At 39.3% G+C, this 22,771-nt stretch overlaps 1 protein-coding gene across 7 annotated transcripts in view; it reads left to right on the plus strand.

Moving 5' to 3' along the window:
- PTK2 (protein tyrosine kinase 2) overlaps positions 1–22,771 on the plus strand; it is a 286,007-nt gene that overhangs the window by 2,979 nt on the left and 260,257 nt on the right. For all 7 annotated transcript variants that reach the window (XM_021707659.1, XM_021707660.1, XM_021707661.1 and 4 more), the window contains exons 2-3: positions 7,730–7,830; positions 12,836–12,931. The gene's annotated coding sequence lies outside the window, so the exon portion shown is untranslated. The remainder of the gene's footprint in view (positions 1–7,729; positions 7,831–12,835; positions 12,932–22,771) is intronic.

Consider the following 22,771-nt stretch of genomic DNA (forward strand, 5'->3'; position numbering starts at 1 on the left):
TTTTGATTTATTGTAGAGATGAGGTCTCGCCAAGTTGCCCAGGAGGGTCTCGAATCCGCGGGCTCAGGCGATCCACTCACCTCAGCCTCCCAAAGGCGCGGGATTACAGGCTGAGCCACCAAGCCTGGCTTGGTTCATATTTGACGTCAGGATTGTTACTTGTAATTTAGGGATTACAAACTACAGATAATAGCAATCCTTTCAGAAATTTGTTGAATTTTGTGAGATAAGACTGCCCCATAAGGCGTGGAACTTAAAGAGAGATTGGAGATAGGGTTATTACTGAGAAAGTTTCTCCTTTCCTGTTGAGAAAAATTGTGACTCCATAAGGGCAAAGTGTCATGAATGGCAAAGATATAAGAAATGATGAAATATAGCAATGGTGTAGAAGTCAAAAGTGAAAACCTAGAGTGTTTTAGATATCACTTCAGATTTTAGACTGGGGATAATTGTGAGTCCAAGAAGGGAGAAAGTTTTGAATCTACTTTGCTTGTCATGGCAAAGTACAGGTGGCAGTTTTGCTTTCTGTTTGGAAAAAAAAATAGCATTAGTCAGATTATAATGAATTGACTTGAGAAATCAGTTAGCAGAAATAACTTAGTTTAAATGCAAGTTGTCTACATGTGGATTAGTTTTGACAGCTCATGGTTGACGGAGAGTTGATGTCTTTAAGTTTCCTTTATCCTATAAGTCTGCCTTTCTGATTATTTTATTGGAAAGCATTCACACTTTTCCACTTTTGGGGCTTTTATTCTAATTGCTTTAAGTAATCTAGAATTTTAGGGATAGATCTAAATTTAGGGTTCAGACAAACAAGAATTATATATTCATATGTTCTAAATTTTAAAATACTAAAATAATGTTAATCCCCCCCCCCCATTTATCCAATTTAAAGGATTCTTGTGAGGCGCTCTTGAGCATTTACCCTGTGGCAAATATTGTGCTGTGAGGCAGAGATTCATTGACAAAGAGGCAGAGTCCCTGCCCATAGGAAGCTTTCAGGCTCGTCAGTAGTTTGAAAGTATAGGCTAGTATCCCTTATCTGAAATGCTTGGAACCAGAAGTGTTTCAGATTTGGGATTTTTGTAATATTTGTCTTATGCTTACTAGGTGAGCATCCCATATCAGAAAATTCAAAATCTAAAATGCTCCAATGAGCGTTTCCTTGAGCATCGTGTTAATGCTCAAAAAGTTGTGGGGGATTTGTAGTGTTTTGGATTTCAGATCTTTGGATTTAGGATGCTCAGCTTGAAGTGTATATAAGAAACACTAAGGAGAATGTATTAAAAATGCAAGTGTTAAAAAAAAAATAGCAAGTTCCTGGGGGCTATCCCTCAAAGTTGTTGCATTTTCTCACGTGATGTAAGGTCCTGTTACCTGCATTTTATTTTATTAATTTATTTATCTTTGAGTTGGGATCTTACTCAGTTATCCTTTTTGGAGTACAGTCATGTCTCATTGCCACTTTGATCTCCTGGGCTCAGGTGATCCTTCTGCCACAGCCTTCCCAGTAGTTGGGATTATAATGAGGTCTCGTTATGTTGCCTAGGGTGGTTTTGAACTCTTGGCTTCTCACCTGATTTTTAAAAATTTATTTAGTCAGAGTCTCATTATGTCGCCCAGGCTAGAGTTTAAGTGGCATGCTCATGGCCACCACAGCCTCGACCTGCTGGTCTCAGGCGATCCTTCTGCCTCAACCTTTCAAGTAGCTGGAACTACAGGTGCACGCTACCATGCCTGGCTGATTTTTTTGATTTATTGTAAAGATGAGGTCTTGCCAAGTTGCCCAGGCTGGTCTCAAATCCCTGAACTCAGGCAGTCCTCTCACCTCTGCTTCCCAAAGTGCTGGGATTGCAGGAGTGAACCACTGCACTCAGACCTTGCTTGCATTTTAAACTAGCATCCACACATGTTGAGAAAACACTGCTCTATAGTTAGTGGTGAAAATTTGTTGTAAATCATAAATGCCTGCAGTTTGAGAGGTCTCCAAGACTATCCTCAAGTTCAGTGATTTGCTAGAAGAACTCAGAGCTAAGAAATGCTGTTACATTCAGGTTTACAGTTCATTACAGTGAAATGATACACACTAAAATCAGCAAAGACTGGATGTCGTAACCTCAAGTATGGTAATTTCAGCACTTTGGGAGGCCAAGGCAGGAGGATGGCTTGAGCCTAGGAGTTTGAGACTAGCCTGGGCAACATGGTGAGACCTTGTCTCTAGATCAAATAAAAAAATGAGCTGAATGTGGTGGTGCATGCCTGTAGTCCCAGCTACTTGGGAGGCTGAGGCAGAAGGATGCCTGGTCCCAGGAGTTGGAGACTGTGGTAAGCTGTGATTGTGTCACTGTACTCCAGCCTGAGCTACAGGGCAGAATTTAGGAGACACCAGATTTGAGCTTCCATTTGTCCTCTCTTGGAAGAGTTATTTAGACAGTGTTAATTTTGCCCAGCAATGATGTGTGGTAGCATGCACAGAGTATTGCCAACCAGGAAAACTCACCTGAGCCATCTAGGGTATTTATTGGGGGTCATCACAGAGGTGTGGCTAAACCACCGGTGTGGCTGACCATAATTTCCAACCCTTCCAGAGGTCTAGCCTGGTATCCTGTGGTTCAAGGTCCACAGGTAAACAAAGACAACCTTATTAGGCAGGAGTTTCTAAGAGCTTAAGGTTACCAACCAGGAGTTGGGCAAAGGGCTAAATTTTTCTTTGGGCAAGGTTAATCCTTTACTACATGAGCCCCAGAAAAGCAAATTATTCTGTTATTACTAGGGAGTTTAGAAAATTATTATTGCTTTTAGGTTGAAAACATGTTGCAGCCACATACAGTATCATTTACCACAAAACAAAAAAAATTTGAATTTCTATACATAGGTGAGGATGTCTCCAGAAGTGTGTCATACTTGACACTTGTCCTAACATTTCTATCAGGAGTTTGAATAAAGGAATCATGTTGGAAGACAGCTCAGTTTTAGAATTAGAGTTTTAAAATATTTCAACATGTTGTAATGAAATGGTATAATCAGTAAGGTAAAATTTATCAGGAATAAATGTAAAATGGCAGACTTAGTTTCTTTTTAGAAAACCAACTGAGAAAGTTAAAGATGGATAAAACATGTCTTGATGCTACCTGGGTGTAGAAGGCCTAGGGATTTAGTTGACTAAAACAGGGATTGGCAAGCTTTTCTGTAAAGTAGCAGATGGTAAATATTGTAGGTTTTACAGACTGATAGGCAAAATAAGGATATTATGTAGGTACTTAAATAACAAGAGAGAAAACAGATTTTCACAGATTGTTATTGACAGAATTCAAAATATAAAAATAGTAATTGAGTATAATTTTTTATAATACTGTCTAATGAGAAGAATGGAATTCTTTTTTTTAGGGGAGGAAGAGGATAACACTTGGCTAGAGTTTGGAGTTAGTGTTGCCTATTATCAACATCAGTTACAAATGTTCATCTCTCAATGCTAATCTGCAAGATTTTACCTATTTCATCTCTGAAAATGTCTTTATACTGTTATCAGTCCAGGAGCATATTGTTTGAGCATGTTGCTTAGAAGCCATTCATAGAATTGTTAGATTCTTCTTGATGATTGCCTTAATTTAGCACGTCATTATGTTGCAGATTAATCACTTCTATTGATGGTTAGATGGAAGGCACCTCAATTGCACAGTTAAATGGATTTTCTCCTCCGCCTCTATCTGCAACCATGCTTCTGCCAGCACCTGCCTTGGAAGAGTAGTGTTCTCTTCCATTTACCAGTCTTACATGAATACCTCTTATTAATTAACTCTAATCCTGAGTTGTAGTAGGTAGGGGTTTCTGGGAACTGTAGTTCTGGCTTCCCTGTGATGCACAAGAGAATATAGAAGGTGGTGGCAGTAGGGATGCAGTGTTGGCAACAGTCAGCCCAACATACAGCTAGGCAACTAGATTTACAGGTTGGGATATTGGAAGAGAGGTCTGAGCTACGTATAGCATAGAGACAGCATTTAAAGTGAGTGTGCCTACGAGGTAAGCATAGGTAAGTGGAGAAGGGACATAACCTTGGGGAACTCTAGACTTAACAGGTTTGAGAGAAGAAGAAGAACAGCTGTAGAGACTGAGAAGGGACCTTTGAGGTAAGAAGAAAACCAGGGGAACATGGTGCTCTGGAAACCAAGAGAAGAGAAGGGAAGTGGGAGTGGTAACTCTGTTAGTTGCTGCTAACAGGGCAAGTAACATCTGAATATTGATCTTTTGGATTTAGCAGCAGGGAGGTCATTGGTGATCTTGGAGAGAAAGGTTTCAGTGGAGGGGTGAGAGGCAAAGCCAGTGGGTTTAAGAGAAAAAGGGAAGATATTTTGATAGCAAATATGTTGTGTACACTTGTTTATAAGATCATTGATAATAGCTGTTTTAAAGTCTGTAGGATAATGCCAACATTTGTGTCATTTCAGTATAGGCTTGTCTTGATTTTCCTTTTCCATGGGAATTGAGATTTTCCTGGTTCCTCCTGAACTGAGTAAGTTTGGATTGTATCCTTCACTTTTTGGGTATTATGTTAGGAGATTCTGGGTCTGCTGATTTGGTGGTGGTTTGAATACTAGTCTTCTTCCCTAATCCAGCTGCTACTGTTTACTTTTCAGAGTCATCAGATAGCTTCTGCATTTATTCTGTTGTGATTTTCTAGTTGCTTTCAATGGCAGACTCAGGGTGGAGTGGGCTTGTTCCTCCTTTTTACTATACCTGGAGCTGTTCACTTTGCAGACTACTTGCTTCCGTTACTCAGACAATGGTCTCCAGTTTCAACTGGACCGTTTTGCCCAAATGATTTTTGTGTCCTTGATCAGTTTTTTTTCCTAGCCCTTAATGGAGATGTTGCTCCTAATTACTTCTTGAATTTGATTCATAGGTAAGAGTCTTTTTTGGGTATCTCTTCCCATAGGGCTTCTTGTGGTGTCTTTCTCAGGTAGACTGCCTGACTCTTATAGGCTAGGATAGCCATTAGATCTTTTGAGTATGATTGAAGGGCTGTTTTGTCTTGAATTTATTGACTATGCCTACTAGTTAGTTTCAGTAGACTAGTGTTTCTTTGACATTTTAAGCCTTTCACACAATAGAATTTTGTGGGGATATTCTTTGCAGTGAAGAATAGAACAATGGTGAAGAACACAGACTATGGACAGATTTTGCTTTGAATTCAGATGTAATCCTTGTTCCCTTTATGTTGTTCACCAAGTTACTTAACCTCTTTAAATATATTAAATAGAGATTATTGTAACGCTTTTATAAATGTGGCATAACATATAGTTCTTAGTACATGACTAGTCATATAAATTAAGAATATTATTTTTTAGGGCAGAATCAACCTTATATTCAGCAAGTACAGTTTCTAATAATGTCATTATTCCTGTCCCCGGTAGTGGGAATTTAAAGACTAATCTTGATCATTCCCTAGCTTATGATCTGAAAACTGAGAGCAGTTTATATTTGTTATTTGCTCTGCACAAAAAATGGGCAGTTTATTGTTATTGTTAATATTGGTTTTTCAAAATTCAGTAATTTTACAGCTTCTTGTCTCATAATGTATTCATTTAGTCAGTAGCTTAGTACCAGTTAGATGGCAAATCTTGTACCAAGCACTGGCAGAGATGAATGAGACACAGTATCCTTACCTTTGAGCAGCTCCACAGTCTAGTATTAGAATATTTTTGGCTAGAAAGTTATTTTGACGCATAAAGGAACTTTTGTTTGCCCAGATGATTTTCATAATCATATTCACATTCTTGATATATTTTTGGTTTTTCAGGAAGTTACTTTTGGCCTGTGTTCTTTCAGAATACAGGTTACAGCTGGTCTTAGTGTTGAAACCATTGATGGACTGAGCTTAGAAGAAAGGAAACCCATAAGAAATGGTTGTGCATCTTTAACGTTAGAGAACTTCACAGATCACTTAAGTTGTTAGGTGTTAAGGGTAAAGAAATAGTGGGTTTGGGCTTTTTTTTTTTTTTTTTTAAACAATTAACATCAAGCAGACATTTCTTTTCTAGGGGCTCAGCCTACTTGCTTAATTCCAACCAGATATACTTTGTCAGTATGCCCCAGTGACTGTTACTCAGCTCTAAGAAGAACTTTTCTGTCATGCGTGCTTTGGAAAGCCCAGATCATGTTTATTATTATAATAATAATAGTATTATGTGGCTAATTTGGGAAGCCAGAATAGTGATGTGATTTTGCGTGCTGATAAACCAGCATTTGAATCCCTGATCTTTCTCCTTTGCTGGATGTTTCTCTTGTGTGTGGCCTTGGAAAACTTATTAACTTCTTTAAGACTTAGTTTCCTTATATGTTAAAAGGAAATAATGTTAGTAACCAGTTAGGGCTGTGAGGATAAATGTGCTAATATAACAGACACTTTACACGTGAAGCTGTTATTGTTATGATGATCAGGATTGTAATTTGGAAGCAGTGAGAGATGAATGATATAAGACTGTCCAAGTTGGATTGTGCATTGGAATGAGAACATTTTAAGCAAGGTAATGAAAGGAAATACTGCATGTGATAATGAAGCACAGATTTAAAGAATAGGGTGGGTGGAAAATTTTAGTTTGCAGATTAGAAAGGGAAAAGGGTTCAGAACAGTCCAAGCATCTGTTTATACCTATCTTGAAATACATTTATTCATGCAAAAGGGTAGGGAATATTCATCTTACAAATATATTCAGAGTTGAGAGTATATTTTATTATCTAAGCCAAGTTTAATTTTCTTTATCCACCTGTAGCAAAATAATTTAGGAGTTATAATTTTACAATTTGAGAAATAGTCATTTTATGCCCTATTTGAATTAGTTCAAATTTTCATGCTTATTTATTTATTTTTTTGACTCAGAGTCTCATTCTGTTGCCCAGGCTAGAGTGCGATGACTTCTCACTGCCACTACAACCTCGACCTGCTAGGCTCAGGAGATCCTTCCACTTCAACCTTCCAAATAGCTGGAACTTACAGGCACATGCCACCATACCCAGCTAATTTTTTTGATTTATTGTAGAGATGAGGTCTCACCAAGTTGCCCAGGCGGGTCTTGAACCCCTGGACTCAGGCGATCTTCTCGTCTTGACCTCCCAAAGTCATGCTTATATTTCATCAGTTTCATAATTACAGTGCATGAGTTTGTATTCTTAATAAGGATGAATTAAATCATGGGATAAGTAGGAGAGTTAGAATTCAGCTTGCATTAAGTTGCCTGTTGCTAAAACAGCAAGCAGGCAGTAGGCCTAGTGTTAATAGAATAGCATGTTGTTACTTACTTAAATTCTCCTTAAAATGCATAAAATATAGTAAAAAGCAGTTATCAGAATGTGATTAAGGCACTCACAAAGCCAGTGTGGTCATTCATTTATTCATTAAATCTATCATATATCAAGTAACTGTTTATTGATTATTGTATGCTCTAGATGCTGTTTTAGATATGGTGCATACTATTGAGTGTACAGTGGTGAACAAAAACCAGACGTGAGGGGTAACTGGGATGGGTTGTCTTTGCATTTAGCAAGGAGAAAAAAGCCAGTTCTAAGAGAGTCAGATTTCAATGAAGAATGTTTTTAGGTTTAGTTATTAACAGTAAAGCAGCAAAAAAGATAGCTTTGAAAAGCAAGTGCTTCCAACTGCAATCAGCTGGAGCTATTTGACTTTCACTTTGGTTTTATTTAATAGTGCTTAAATTATTTACCTTGTGTGTAGGTTCTGAAGCCGCAGAGCTGAAGAAGACTGCCATTGCCATTGTTCTTGGAATCTTGCTGCTTACTTGGAGGAAGAGACCGACAGATAAGGCAAGATTTAAGGTGAGAGAGAGAGAGAGAGAGAGAGAGAGAGAGAGAGAGAGAGAGAGATCATTAAGGTAACTGGGTGGTGGTCTGTTTCATGTCATCATGAAGGGGACAGGTGAGCATGGGTACTGACATCAGCTGATGAGCAACAGGCAGATGGGTGAGCTAGTCACATGACTGCTGCCATGGTGATGGGGTCTGTGTCAGGAAGGTCAGGACTGGCTGATTAGGTTAACGTGTTCCTTTTGAAAATACTTGGCATAGAAAAGCTAATTGTACAAAACAAGCTGGAGAGGGATTGTAAAACAATTATCAGTAGCTACCTCTGGGAAACCAGTTGTGTCCTTGATTAGAGGGCAAGCTAGGTAATGTTAAGAGAATATGACACAACTAGGCAGTGTTAAAATGGCTGTTCATTGAGTATATCAACTCCATCTTGATCCTTTCAGTGTAATTTAAACTCTATTAAGAGCAAGCAAGATCTGTGTGTCTTTGAATTTTAGTTCCCAAGAATGATGCCAGGCATGTAAAGTAGATTCTCAGTACATGAATAAATGAAAAAACCCTTTGTGTTTGCATACACTGTTGTGGCAGGCATCATACTTGGTTCTGAAAAGTGATAGCTAAATGAGAAATGATCCTTTCCACAAGGTCATTCCAGTTGTGTGACAGAAAGAGAGAAGTAAATCTTTGATTATAATACAGTGGGATGAATCCTGAGGTAGAGATGGTAGTATATCCACATCACTTTTGGATGGAACAGGGGTAATGGTTACACTTGAAACTATACTTTGAAAGGTGATTAAGAGTAAGCTGAGTGGAGGAGGGGAAGAACCAGCATAAATAAAGGCTTGGTTGTAAGAAGTAGCATGATACATTAAGGGAAATCAGAGTTGTTCAGTTATGACCGTATCATAGAAAGGGCATGGAGAAGTAATAGCAAATGAGGTAGGAAGCTAGTGGTTTGTTTTTATTCTCCCTCTCTCCCCACCTTCCACTCACAGCAGCAGAGTCCTCTCTGTTCTTCTCCCCCACCCAATGTTCTAGTTGGAGTGGGATGGGTGTGAGAAATATTCGAGGAGGGGGGATTCTTAGGGGAGGTAAAGGCTTACAAGGTATGCTTTGATGCTCCAAATAAATGTCTGCAGAACAGGGAACACAGTTGTGAGACTATTGTTCTAAGCAAAGAATTCCTAGTATCCCTGAAAGTAATGAGAGCTATTAAAGACTTTTTTTTTTTTTTTTTTTGAGTTGGAGTCTCACTCAGTCGCCCAGACTAGAGTGCAGTGGCCGCTCCTGGCCACCGCAGCCTCTAGCTGCTGGGCTCCGGCAATCCTTCCGCCTTGGCCTTCCAATTAGCTAGAACTACAGGTGCGTGCTACCACGCCCGGCTAATTTTTGATTTATTGTAGAGATGAGGTCTTGCCAAATTGCCCAGGCGGGTCTCGAACCTGCGGGCTCAGGCAATCCACTCACCTCAGCCTCCCAAAGTGCTGGGATTACAGGCTGAGCCACGAAGCCCGGCTTATTAAAGACTTTTAAACAGTTGTCACAATTTGTTTTTAGGAAAGGTCACTCTGATACTGGTGAAAAAGGGAACACCATAATAAAGAAATAGATCAGATATATATATTTTTAAAAACGATATAGCTTGAACTAAGTCCATGGCAGTGGGATTGCAGAGCAGGGGTGAATTCTAGAATTACTAAAAGAGATCTTAGACGTGAGACATCATTGAGTTAGACGTTGGGAAACTGGTTGTGATTAAGGGCAGGATTTTGGGGGTCAGACATACCCGAATTTTATTCTTAGCTTGGCTTTTTACTACTTATATGACTTTGGGAAGTTAGATAACCTTCTAAATTTGAACTTTCTGAAATGAATAATGGGAATCATTCCTTGAGAGGTTGTTTTCAGGACTGGGTACTCTTAAGACTCTTTGCACCGGGTATATAGCACATGGAAAGAATTAGTTAAGATAAACTACTACTATTATAAGCTGCTCATTATTGTAGGGTTATATATTTATAGGAGGAGGAACATATATAGACTATATTGGAGGGAAAGATAGGGTATTAAAGTTTGTGCATATTGTTATCAGTGGTCTGTAGTAGGACTCAGTAAACTACAGTTCATGGGCCAAAACTGCCTTGTAAATACATTTTTATTGGAATGCAGCCACATTGAATTGTTTATAGTGCTTTTGTGCTACAATGAGAAAGTTGAATAGTTATTTTACTTAGTAGTTATAATGTTTTCCTTTGATTTCCTTTATCTAAAATTTCCTTAGTGGACTTTAATTCTTTCCTTTTTTAAAATAAATGTTTACTGTAAGGACTTTTTGTCAGGTGAGCTCTTAATATTAACTTGATGAGACTGATTTGAATTGTAGTGACAAATCTCAAAGGAAACATTGCATTTAGAAACCTGGTGATACAGCAGCTGATTTAGTTTTTTAGATTGGGTACATTTCTTGGAAGTAGTAAAAAAAAAAAGTTGTGCAGCTATATAGTTGGCTATTTGATACCATTTATAAGCTAAGCAAAGTGTAGTTTAGTTATTTACCTAAATGTCTTCAAGAAAAATAAATATAGAGGGAATGGATAACTTTTTCATGAAAGTTTCTTGAACTTGAGTTCAGAGTTCTTTTTTTAATGAAAAAACATATACAGCTTTACTAAGGGATTTATACAAAGACTTAATCACTCAAGAATAATAGAACATTTTATTATCTTTTTTTTTTTTGGAGTTGAAGTCTCACTCTGTCGCCCAGATTGGAGTGCAGTGGCTGCTCCCGGCCACCGCAGCCTCGCCTGCCGGGCTCCGGCGATCCTTCCGCCTGAGCCTTCCAAGTAGCCGGAATTACAGGCATGCGCTACCACGCCTGGCTGATTTTTTGATTTATTGTAGAGATGAGGTCTCGCTGCCCAGGCGGGTCTTGAACCCGTGGGCTCAGGCAATCCACTCACCTCAGCCTCCCAAAGGCACGGGATTACAAGCTGAGCCACTGAGCCTGGCTTATTATCTTTTTTTTTTGAGTTGGAGTCTCTGTCACCCAGGCTGGATTGCAGTGGCACGCTCACAGCCACTGCAGCCTTGGCCTGCTGGGCTCAGGCGATCCTTCCGCCTCAGTCTTCCAAGTATCTGGAACTACAGACACACGCCACCACGCCTGGCTAGTTTTTGTGATTTACTGTAGAGACGAGGTCTCACCAAGTTGCCCAGGCTGGTCTTGAACCCCCCGCCGGGCTCAGGCAATCTTCCCGCCTCCGCCTCCCAAGGTGCTGGGATTATAGGCAGAGCCACCATGCCTGGCCACATTTTATTATCTTCTAGATGTAAATTCTTCCTCAATTGTTACAATATGTGGGACTAAGAACCTAGAGGTTCATTGAAAAACCAGACATCAGAAACAGTGGTTAATTAACAGTGCAGTATAGTAAATACATAATTGTTTATTATCGTTATCAAGTCTTATGTTCCGTACAGACTTTTATGTGGCTGGCAGTGCAGTAGGTTTGTTTTCACCAGCATCATCAGAATATGTGAGTACAGTGTAATGCATTGTGTTCTTTCTTCCAAGTTGCTTTTTCCTCCTCTGCTTTCCTTCCTTTTTTTCTGCCAATGTTAGTCTCTATCTTCCTTGTCAGAGGCTTTTCTCATGTGCCTGGTATTATTTCCTTATGATGATTCAAAAAATTCTTTGGGAGCTTGAGACAAGTAGGTGGGGGCCTTCTGACTTTGCGTTTTTCATCAGGATATTCTGGGTGGGCCATTTGTTGGGGTAATCCCCAGTGTTAGTATCTTTAGGTTTTTCTCTTAGGCTGATGAGATTCTCCAAGAACATTCTGAGAGTCTCTTTCCTGCAGTGTAAAGATCTGACTACCTGAATTTTGGGAGCTGTGTACATGAGGAGTTGATGGGGGGGCTAGAATGTGTTTTCAGTATATGGTACAGCGGGGCAGAGTGACTTTAGTCCACAGATGCTCTGCCTTTTCCAGAGAACAACCCCTCAGTCTTCTGTCTGGCAAGGTTGGGATTCACATGAAAGCATGGTGTTGAGGCTCTAACAGTATTGTAGACATCCTTCACCTAGCCTCCAAATTCCTTTAACTCCTGCTTTTACCTCTAGTCCTGTCTGAATTTAATGCTGCCAGTTCTGAGCCTTTGGAAAACATTGCTATGGAAATGGAATTGGTTCTCAGTGTTTTCAGCTGTCTGGCTATCTTGGACCTGCTGAGTCATTTACTATGCTTCCAATCTTTTATAGTTTCTGTTTCCTCCAGTTTTTTTCTTTTTCTTTTTCTATGTTATTTTCTTACAGCTTCAAAAATTTGGTTTTTTTCCTCCTCTCATTTCTCCCTGTCCTGTGTTTTGTTTTTAAAAAATACCTCTTTAACAAAATTTTAGTTGGAGTAAAAAATATATACGTGTACATTCTATTTGCTATCTTACCCTGAACTTATTAGCTAATTTTTAATGCCAGATTAATTTATGCTTATTGATGTCTTAATAGTTTGTAGTTATTTCAGGTGTGTTTTCTTCAACTAAAATATGGGCTTGAACACAAGGCTTTGATAAACTTTTTATTCCTCATTCAAGCACAGTATGTATGGCAGGCAGTGAAGAAGCTGAATGTAAGGTGGTGAGTACAGTAGAGGTTTGAAAAAGCAGTGAGGCCGTGTACAGTGGCCCAAGCCTGTAATCCCAGCACTTGGGGAGGCTAAGGAGAGAGGATTGTCTGAGCCCAGTGGTTTGAGACCAGCATGGGCAACTTGGTGAGGCCTCATCTTTACAATAAATCAAAAAATAAGCTGGGTGTGGTGGCACATGCCTGTAGTTCCAGCTACTTTGAAGACTGAGGTGGAAGAATCGCCTGAGCTCAGCAGGTCGATGCTGGGGTGGCCATGAGCATGCCACTGCACTCCAGCCTGGATGACAGAGTGAGACTCCAACTCAAAAAAAAAAAAAGTAATGAAATAAAGGTGGTTATGTACATGCATCTTATCTTTTTTTTCAGGTTCTCTTTGACTACTATGGAAAGAGGAAAGAGAAACTAGGAGTATTTTTTTTTAATTGTCATTTGCTTCACAAAGTTATTGTGGCCTTCTAAACTGTGAGTATAATTCTTTTAATACATGCGTCTTGTTTTTTGTTCTACTTTTTTCCCACCCATTTTAGGATCTCTTTGACATACAGTAGAAATAAACAAAAGGTAGTTGATTTTGCAGGGTAGATGAGGGAAGAAATATAAGTTTAGTGACTGCTATATATAGATACTTTTTTCCTAAGTTAGGCGGGCAGTATCATGATAGTAGTTAATAATAATAATAGTAACAACAACAACAACATATGCTTAGAATAGTGTCTGTTACATTATTAATATTCTGTTAAAATCACTAATTGACTCCTCAGCAACAGCAACAACATATGCTTAGAATAGTGTCTGTTACATTATTAATATTCTGTTAAAAATACTAATTGAATCCTCACAGTAACCTTATAGGTAAGGTTTGCTCTTCTCTCCTGTTTCATATTTGCATAAACCAAAATACAGAGAGGTTAAAGGTTATGATGTTAGCAGTAAATGACAAAGTCTTCAGACTTAGTCTGACTTCAGACTGTGTGCTCTGATTAGTACTGCAACACACTTGTCCCCATTTGTGGTTTAGCTTTTTGGGGTTTCACTTACCCAATGTCAGCCTGATAATATCTGAAGATATTAAATGGAAAATTCTAGAAATAAACAATTCATAAATTTTAAATTGCATGCCATTCTAAGTAGCCTGATGAAGTCTCATACATTCTGATCTGTCCCACCCTGTCTTGCCTGGGATGTTAACTCCTTTTGTCTAGTGTATCAAAACTGGCTACTAAGGTACCTGCCCATTAGTCACTTAGTAGCCAGCTTCGTTATCAGGTCAGTTGGCATGGTATGACAGTGCTCATGTTCACATCACCTTTATTTTACTTAATAATGACCCCAAAACACAAGAGTAGTGATGCTGGCATATTGTTATTATAGTTCTGTTTTATTATTAGTTATTATTGTTATTCTCTTTCTATGCCTAATTTAGAAATTAAACTTTATCATAGGTATAGGAAAAGAACACAGTATATATAACATTCGGTACTATCCCCAGTTTCAAGCAACCATTGAGGGTCTTGGAACATACTCCCTTCTAATAGGGAGACTGCTGTATCTTATTCTCATGGACTCTGGATTCATATATTGGTTTAGCTATTTATTTACTAACTCTTTAATCTTAGTCAAATTATGTTGTCTGCCAAAACCTAATTTGTTTTTATCTGACAAATGGGGATTATTATAGAATCTCCCTTACAGGATTGTTATGAAGATGCTGCATAATGTGTTCTGTACTCAAAATTGTTAGCAATTACTGTTTGGTGGTATTTTTCCCATTTTAGTAAGAGGAAATCTAAGACCTAGAGAGATTAGATTACTTGTAATTTGTTAATTTGTAATTTGTAGATTTTATTGTTCTACAGATTTTTATTGTTCTGAGAAATTATAGAATTGAGAGTTGATACCAGTTTGTCTTTTTTCCAAAGACTGCTTTTTCTTCTAGGTCTGGTGGTAAATTAAGGACAGATATGTTGGTAGATGTTTCATAAATTTCTCTTGGGGTCTTGGCATTAGTGAGGATTTACTTTACTGTGTTGCTACAGTAACTTTCTCATGAATTTGGACTACATGGAGTCACAATTATGGTAATTTATAACTATATTGAATTTGACTTTGGCAAGTGTTCTTTGGAATAAGGACCTAAGATTGTTTTTCCATTTCCATGTGAGTATCAGTTCACTTCCTTCTTTTTTTTCCTTTCTCCCCCAAATCCACTTCTATTTCTAGACATTAGGGAAGGGAAATTATGTCATACAGTTTCAGTTTCTCAGCAAGTCCTAAGAATCTAAGAGCAAGGCTCCTATCTTTCCAATTTTCCCTGTTCTTTATGGGCTAAGGGAGAGCAGCCTATTTTGTGCCCAGGCTGTACGTGGTCTGATTATGTTAGTGTTGTGAGAAGGTTGCAGCCCCACTATTTATATCTTCTTTTGCCCTCTTTCCTCATCATATTGCACCTTTCTTCCTATAACAGTGCATTCTATTTATTTGAGTACAAGTCTGTTTCTTAGAGTTGTTGAGGGCAGTTTTTGTTATTTCATCTCTGCTTAACCTACAATTTTCTCTAAATGCTGAATGAGGAATGTTTAATGCTTGTCATAAAATAAGTTCCTAGTAGATTCGAGCAAGAGAGAGAATGTCAAATGTAACTTTTCAGCAGTATTAGTTGTAAAAATATTTCCTCTTGCTGTAGCACAAGACAGTTTCATAGCAGAAATTATACACAATTTTTATTCTTAATGTAATGTACAGTGGAATGAAAGCCTGATGGGAGGTGAGATGACAAGCTACCTCTTGATAACCCAAGAGCCAGCTTATCGGATCATTGGAACCTTTTAGCACTAGCACAAAATCTGCTCATCCTGGTATGTCTTTTTTCCCCCTGCATTTGAAAATATATAAACCCAGGAAAGTAACTATAACCAGTGTTCCTGTAATTCCACCTTCCCCCAAATTCTGAACAGTTGGTCAGGCCATATGAGTAAGTCTGGTTTACCACCCAGTGAATTTTCTGATGTGCTGAGATCCAGATCGCTTGATTTCACTGAGTACTGAACCATCATTATTTCTGGTCTACTTGAGCCCCTGCAGGATGGGTCTGGTTCTGAAGTTGCTGGCTTTGACAGAGTTGATTTTTGGTCCTTGCTTTGTTTTGAAGTGTTGAAACGGGCTACAATTTTTATTTTTTATTTTTTTGGTGCATCGAAGTCTCACTCTGTTGCCCAGGCTGGAGTGTAGTGGCATGCTCATGGCCACTGCAGCCTTGACCTGCCAGGCTCAGATGATCCTTCCATCTCAGCCTTCTAAGTAGTTGGAATCACAGGCATGTGCCACCATGCCCGGCTAATGTTTTGATTTATTGTAGAGATGAGGTCACACCAAGTTGCCCAGGCTAGTCTCAAACCCCTGAGTATAGGCAATCCTCTCGCCTCTGCCTTCCAAACTGCTGGGATTACAGGCCAGAGCCCTGACACCTGGCAGGATACAGAAAGTTGAGATGGAGGTGCTTTAGAACCAGAATTTTAGAAAAACCAAGAAAAGTTTGGGAGATATTGAGTTACTGGAATGCATATGGAGGTTATTTTCAAGGTTAATGTGGTATGGGAAGGCAGTGGACAGGAAGGAAGGCTGCCCTGAGACTCTTCTGCAATTTGTGAATAAAGGCATCTTTTTTATTACCAGGGCAGATGAGCATAATTGCGATAGATTAGAATGAAGTCCTGGAACTGTTCACTAAAACAGTATTTTAAGTGTCTTGAATGCCAGGCACTATACTAGTGCTGAGACTTTCTCATGTAAACAAAATGGATATGATTCTTGTTCTCATGAAATCTAATTTTTCTTGAAGGGTGGAACAGACAGTTTAACATAGGCTAGTTAGTGTCTTGATGAGAGAATATATGAACTATTTTGGTTGTGTTCATAGGGGGGTCATATGACCCAGCTTAGTCAAGAAAGCTTTGGGCATGTGATACCCATTTGGAACCCTGAAGGACACACGTACATTGGCCTGGTGTAGAGGAGAAAGGCAGAGAAAATGTCATGTGTAGAGTCTCAGAGGCAGGAAAGCTTGCTACTAGGGGCTACTTGAATGTAATTTTCTGTATTTAGAACAACGACTATAAGGTGGGGGGAAGAATGTTTAAAAAAGAAGCTGAATGATAAGCAGTGGCCTGATTGTGAGGGGTTTCTAAGGCATGTTAAGGAGTGCATGTTTTATACTGATGGCAGTGGGGGAGGACTCAAGAATGAGTTTTATTTATTTATATAATTAAAAATCAAGCAAAATGGAATAGATGTGATTATGAAAAGCAAACATTTTCCCAACTTCCTAACCCCTAGTTCTAGTCTTCATAGTGATCCTTCTTAACCATTTTTCATTTTAGGTTTTCCGATAATTACCTCCAAAATACTGTATAGTCCTCCTTTGGTACCTGGAGGAATTGGTTACAGGACACCCACCCTCAGATACTAAAACTTACAGTTGTTCAAGTCTCTCTCTCTCTCTTTTTGTTTTTGTTTTTTTTGAGTTGGTGTCTTACTCTGTTGCCCAGGCTGGAGTGCAGTGGCATACTCACAGCCACCCCAGCGTTGACACACTGGGCTCTGGCAGTCCTACCTCAGCCTTCCAAGTAGCCAGAACTACAGGCGCACGCTATCATGCCTGGCTAATTTTTTATTTATTGAAGGGATGAGGTCTTGCCAAGTTGCCTGGGCTGGTCTCGAACCTGTTGGCTCAGGCAATTCACTAGCCTCGGTCTCCCAAAGTGCTGGGATTGCAGGTTTAGCTGCCGAGCCCAGCCGATGCTCAGGTCTCTTATATAAAATGGTATAGTATTTGCAAATTACCTGTGCACATCCTCTCATATGCAGTTGACCCTTGAACAACTTAAGGGTTAGAGGCTCCTACCTTCTGTGCAGTTAAGAATTCATGTATAACTTTTGACTCTCCCAAAACTTAACTACTAATAGCTTACTGTTGACCAGAAGCCTTTCTGATAACATAAAAAGTAGATTAATACATATTTTATGTTATATGTCTTATATACTGTATTCTTAAAATAAAATAAACTAGAAAAAATAAAATGTTATTAAGAAAATAAGGAAGAGAAAATATGTTTACTCTTCATTAAGTGGAAGTGGATCATCACAAAGGTCTTCATCTTCATTGTATTTACATTTAGTAGACTGAGGAGGAAGAGGAGGGATTGGTCTTACTGTCTCAAGGGTGGAAGAAGTGGAAGAGGTGGAAGGGGTGGCAGGACAGCCAAGAATACTTGGTTTAGCTATTATTGAAAAAAAATTACTGCTTATGTGTACCTGCACAGTTTAAATCCATGTTGTTCAAGCCTCAACTATACTTTTTTTTTTTGAGTTGGAGTCTCACTCTGTTGCCCAGACTGGAGCAGCCACCGCAGCCTGGACCTGCTGGGGCTGCGGCGATCCTTCCGCCTCAGCCTTCCAAGTAGCTGGAATTATAGGCGTGTGCTACCACGCCTGGCTAATTTTTTGATTTATTGTAAAGATGAGGTCTCGCCAAGTTGTCCAGGTGGGTCTTGAACCCATGGGCTCAGGCATTCCACTCACCTCAGCCTCCCAAAGGCATGGGATTACAGGCTGAGCCACTGAGCCCAGCTCAACTATACTTTAAATCTGTAGATGACTTATAAAACCTAATACAATGTAAAAACTATGTAAATAGTTGTTATACTATATTGTTTAGAGAATAATGACAAGAGCAAAAGTCCATTCAGTATAGATACCACCATCCATTTTTCCCCCCAAGTATTTTAAATCCATGGATATGGAACTCACGGATACAGAGGCCCTCCTGTATTATATGTTAAACCTTACCATTTATGGCTTCTTGGTTTTAAATAATCTGTTGATTTTCTGATTTTGGCTATAAGGGCTTAGCTTATTTATACTGTTCTCCACATCTCTTCCAGCATTACTCATTGCTAGATAGTTTGTATGTGTATTTTTATTTTTAAAACTTTTCTGTTGTAGTTTTTACAATGTCTTTCTTTTGAGTTACTGATTCACATGTGTCATGACTCCTTTGTAAAATAAAGATAATATTGCCCTAAATAATCATCTCTTGTGTCTTCCCCTCCTAAATCCAATATGTCTTCCTGTTCTTTGTCCTTTTTGCTATTTCATATTGTTGTGGGTTTTCACATTTGTAATTAAAAAAAAAAAAACCAAAACACAAACAAACAAAAAGAACCAAAGGTCTTTCTCTGTTGCCCAGACTGGATTACAGTGGTGTGTTCATAACTCACTGCAGCCTTGAACTCCTGGGCTCAAGTGATTCACCCATCTTAGCCTCCTAAAGTGCCAGGACTGCTGATGTGAGCCACTACACCCAGCTTTTCACATTTGCGTTTTAGTGTTCTGGGGGCTTCTTATAGGGTGAACTCTAAAGGTAGTTTATTGTTTTTAATTTTAGGATCATTTCGTTATCCTGAATCTCTTTTTCATGAGAACTTCTTCTTCTTTTAAGGATTCACTGGTCTTTTCAGGTATGCTTAGAGGGGTTTTAGTTGTTTATCTGTTTTAAGTTTTCTTCAGCTTTCCCAACTTAGCTCCTTCTTCCAAGGTTAGTTTTTCCTCTTTGTTTATCTTAACATTTATTTCTTTTTCATGAAGGTAGTATTCCTTGTGTGTCTGGCTGTCCTTTGTTATTTGTAAATATATAAGAAAGCAAGACTAGGGCAACCCAATCCCCTGCCACTCTGGGAGCTTTTCTGTCTTCTCAATAAATTCTGCTTTCTCAACAACAAGAACAACAGAAAAGCAAGACTAGCTACTTTTCTGAGTTAGATCTATCCCCTGATTGGAATTCAGAACTGAAGTAGTTTGCTTCATAGTGCTTTTAGGTCATAGGCCCCTAAATAACAAAATGAGGGGAATTTTACTTTAAGGATATCAACACCCATAACAGAAGCTTTTACATTTTTTTTTTAGAGAAACACTCCCTTGGGTTGAATGAGGTGGCTTATGCCTATAATCCCAGCTACTGGAGAGGCTGAGGCAGGAGGATTGCTTAAACCCAGGAGTTTGAGACCAGCCTGGGTAACATAGTGAGACCCCCGTCTCGTTGGAAAAAAAAAAAAAAAAAGCTGGGTATATGGTACATGCTTATAGTCCCAGCTACTTGGGAGGCTGAGGCAGAAGAATTGCTTTAGCTGGGGAGTTTGAGGCACTCCAGCCTGCCAGACAGAGAGCCTGTCTCTTAAAACAAACAGACAGACAAACCAGAGAGAGATTGAGAGAGAGAGAGGGAGAGAGAGAGAGAAAGACAAATAACCCCATGGGATAAATGGCTGGATTAGCCTGGGCACAACTTGTCATTTAAACTCTCTGTTTTCACCTTTGGCTGTTAATGTCAGCCCTCAACAAGACCTTGTGGCCGGGAAACCCAAGACCTCCAGGTTTCACTTGAGTTTGTCTTTGTTTTATGTATCACTGTGCACCTAGCTTCTCTTTAATAGCTAGATACTTGTTGGATTCTTATCTTTTGGTGACCTTTTCTTTTCTCTTTATTTTTACTGTTATAGATTTATCTTTTTTTTTTTTTGCTTCCATACTTTTGTTTCATTGAAGTCTTCAAAGGAATAAAGCTCATTAGCTTTACCACCTTGAACTTGAAACCACGGAGGATTTTGGGGATGGTTTGTTGTTGTGGCTTGGGAGCGTTACAGTTTTGGAATCTCAGTGGGCCTGAGTTCAAACCTTGGTGCTGCCACTATCAGCGGTGGGACTTGGGGAAAAACTTTCCTTTTCTATTCTTTGGTTTCCTCATTTGTTCAACAAATATTTATTGACACCCTGCTATGTTTTGTAGCAAGGTGATGGGGGACATTTGGGATAGTTCTTACATAATGGCTTCTTTATTTCTCCAAAGTAAGATTTGGGACTGTCTCCTAAGAGTGACTGGAAAAGACAGTACTGGGGTTGGTGTTTGATGGTAGTGGAGGAGGTTTGAAACAGTGGCAATAAAGGAGGGGAAGAGGGCTGAGCAGGGATGGAGGAGGCTTGTCTAGGCATGTTGTGGGTCACTTGAGATTGGTGATAGTTGAATTAGGATGTACCAGTTTTTGAGTTAATGAGATTTTTGTCTGGTCCTAGTTCTCAGCAGCTCAGATATAGTCAGGAAGTAGTCCCAGTATTTGTATTGAACCACGGAATTGATTTTTTTCCAGACTGGTTTATTAGATGGCCATTGGGAGTTGGTGATATTGGTAAAAAAAATTGGTTTAAACTGTGGACTTTACAATTAAATGCAAGAAATGTTTGTTGAGCATCTGCTGAATACCAGGCATGGTTCTAATTGCTCTAGATGGATATATCAGTAAACAAGTAGAGTCTGAATAGAGTGGGGAAGCAGATAATAAACACTAAACATAATAAATAAGTAAATTAGGTAATATAGTAGAAGATAGGAAGTGCGGGGGGAAAATCCATAGTATGAGTTTGAGTTCTAAATAGGGTAGTCATAGTAAACCTTATTGCAAAAGTGAGATTTTTGCCAGATATCAAGGAGATGAAAGAATTACCAAACAGCTGGGAGAAAGAGCCTTTTCTAGGTGAGGAGAAGAGAACAGCCAAAGGGAACAGAAGGTGACTAGAGTGACTAAAGAGGAATAATGGAAGCCAGAGTAATAACAGAGGAAGTTGGAGAGGTGTCTGGAGGTTTTGGGTTATCACTCATTCAGTGACAAGGTCTGACGTAGAAGTAGACATGGGGAGAGAACCGGGGGGGGGCTACTGGAGACTGTTGGAATAACCAGGTGAGCAGCAGTGGCAGTGTGGGTTAGGGTAGTGATAATAGAGATGGCAAGTAATAGTTGCACCCTAGATGTATTTTGGAGGTAGAGTGAATATGCTGACATAGTGGATGAGTGTTATGAGAAAAAGAGGAGTAGGATTGATTATAAGGTTTTCTGCCTGGACACCTAGAAAAATGGGAGTCTGTGGGTAGACCTTGCCCTAGAGGGGTAGATGAGGAGTTCACTTTTAGGCATTTTTAAGTTTGGTATATCTGTTCGGAATCCCCATAGAGATGTCATGTAGGCAGTTGGAAGTATGAATTGGAGCTTGAAAATAAAGTTGGAGCTGGAAATAAAAATGAAAGCTAAGGGACACCAGTATATGATCACCATGGGTGTGTGCATAGAGAAGAAAAGATAACCAAATCTTGAGTCACTATTGTTAAGCAGTCACGGAGAAGAGTTAGCAGCAGTAGGCACAGAGCAGGTGCAAGGAAAACCAGAAACATTGGCTGTTGTGGAAAGAAGGGGGGGAAGGGCAAACTTTGAGGAGGAGAGTGTGATTAACTCTGTCAAATGCTGCTGAAGGGTCAAGGCGAGGGTTGAGATTTGGCCTTTGAATTTACCAATTTAGAGGTCATTTGGGTGGTGTTTAGAGCAGTTTGGGGAGACTGGTGAGAAGCCTAATTGAACTGTGGTTTGACACAGGCTGATTACTACTCTGAAATAGGAGGAAAGTAGTGAAATAAAGGTTGTATTTGTGCTGAGTTGGATCTAAAGATGTTACTATAATCATCATCATGCTTTTCCACCATTTGGGTGCTTAGTTACTCCAAGTGAGCACTAGGTGCCATATAACCCAACCAGGTTTGTAAGGTCGATGGTATTATTACCATTTTGTAGATATGAAAGCCGAGGTTCAGAGGTTCAAACAACTTTCTCAGGAATAAGTAACTAGGAATTGAAATTAGGTTTCTCTGAGCATATTACCTCCTCAGAGATTATAGACGGACATGGAGCACAAGCTTCTTACATATTTCTACCCATCTTCCAAGAAACTTTTTTTTTTTTGAGTTGAAGTCTCACTCTGTTGCCCAGGCTGGAGTGCAGTGGCACACTCATGGCCACCCCACCATCGACCTACTGGACTGCTGCAATCCTTCTGCCTCAGCCTTCTAAGTAGCCCGAACTACAGATGTGTGCTACCATGCCTGGCTAATTTTTTTTTTTTTTAATTTTTTGTAGAGACGAGGTCTCGCCAAGTTGCCTGGGCTGGTCTCGAACCCAGGACTCAGGCAGTCCACTTACCTTGGTCTCCCAAAGTGCTGGGATTACAGACTGAGCCACTGTGCCCAGCCCCAAGAAACTTTCAAAAATAGAAAAGAGAATAGTGCATTTTAGAAGTTCTAGAAAAATACTTGTATGCTACTTGAAATGATTGTTTGTGATTTTTTTTTTTAATTTAAATTTAAATTTAAATTTTTTTTGAGTTGGAGTCTCACTTTGTCGCCCAGACTGGAGTGCAGTGGCCGCTCCC

Source organism: Carlito syrichta, unplaced genomic scaffold (genome assembly GCF_000164805.1).
Source record: "Carlito syrichta isolate Samal-C Ts95f unplaced genomic scaffold, Tarsius_syrichta-2.0.1 Scaffold123331, whole genome shotgun sequence".
NCBI lineage: Eukaryota > Metazoa > Chordata > Mammalia > Primates > Tarsiidae > Carlito > Carlito syrichta.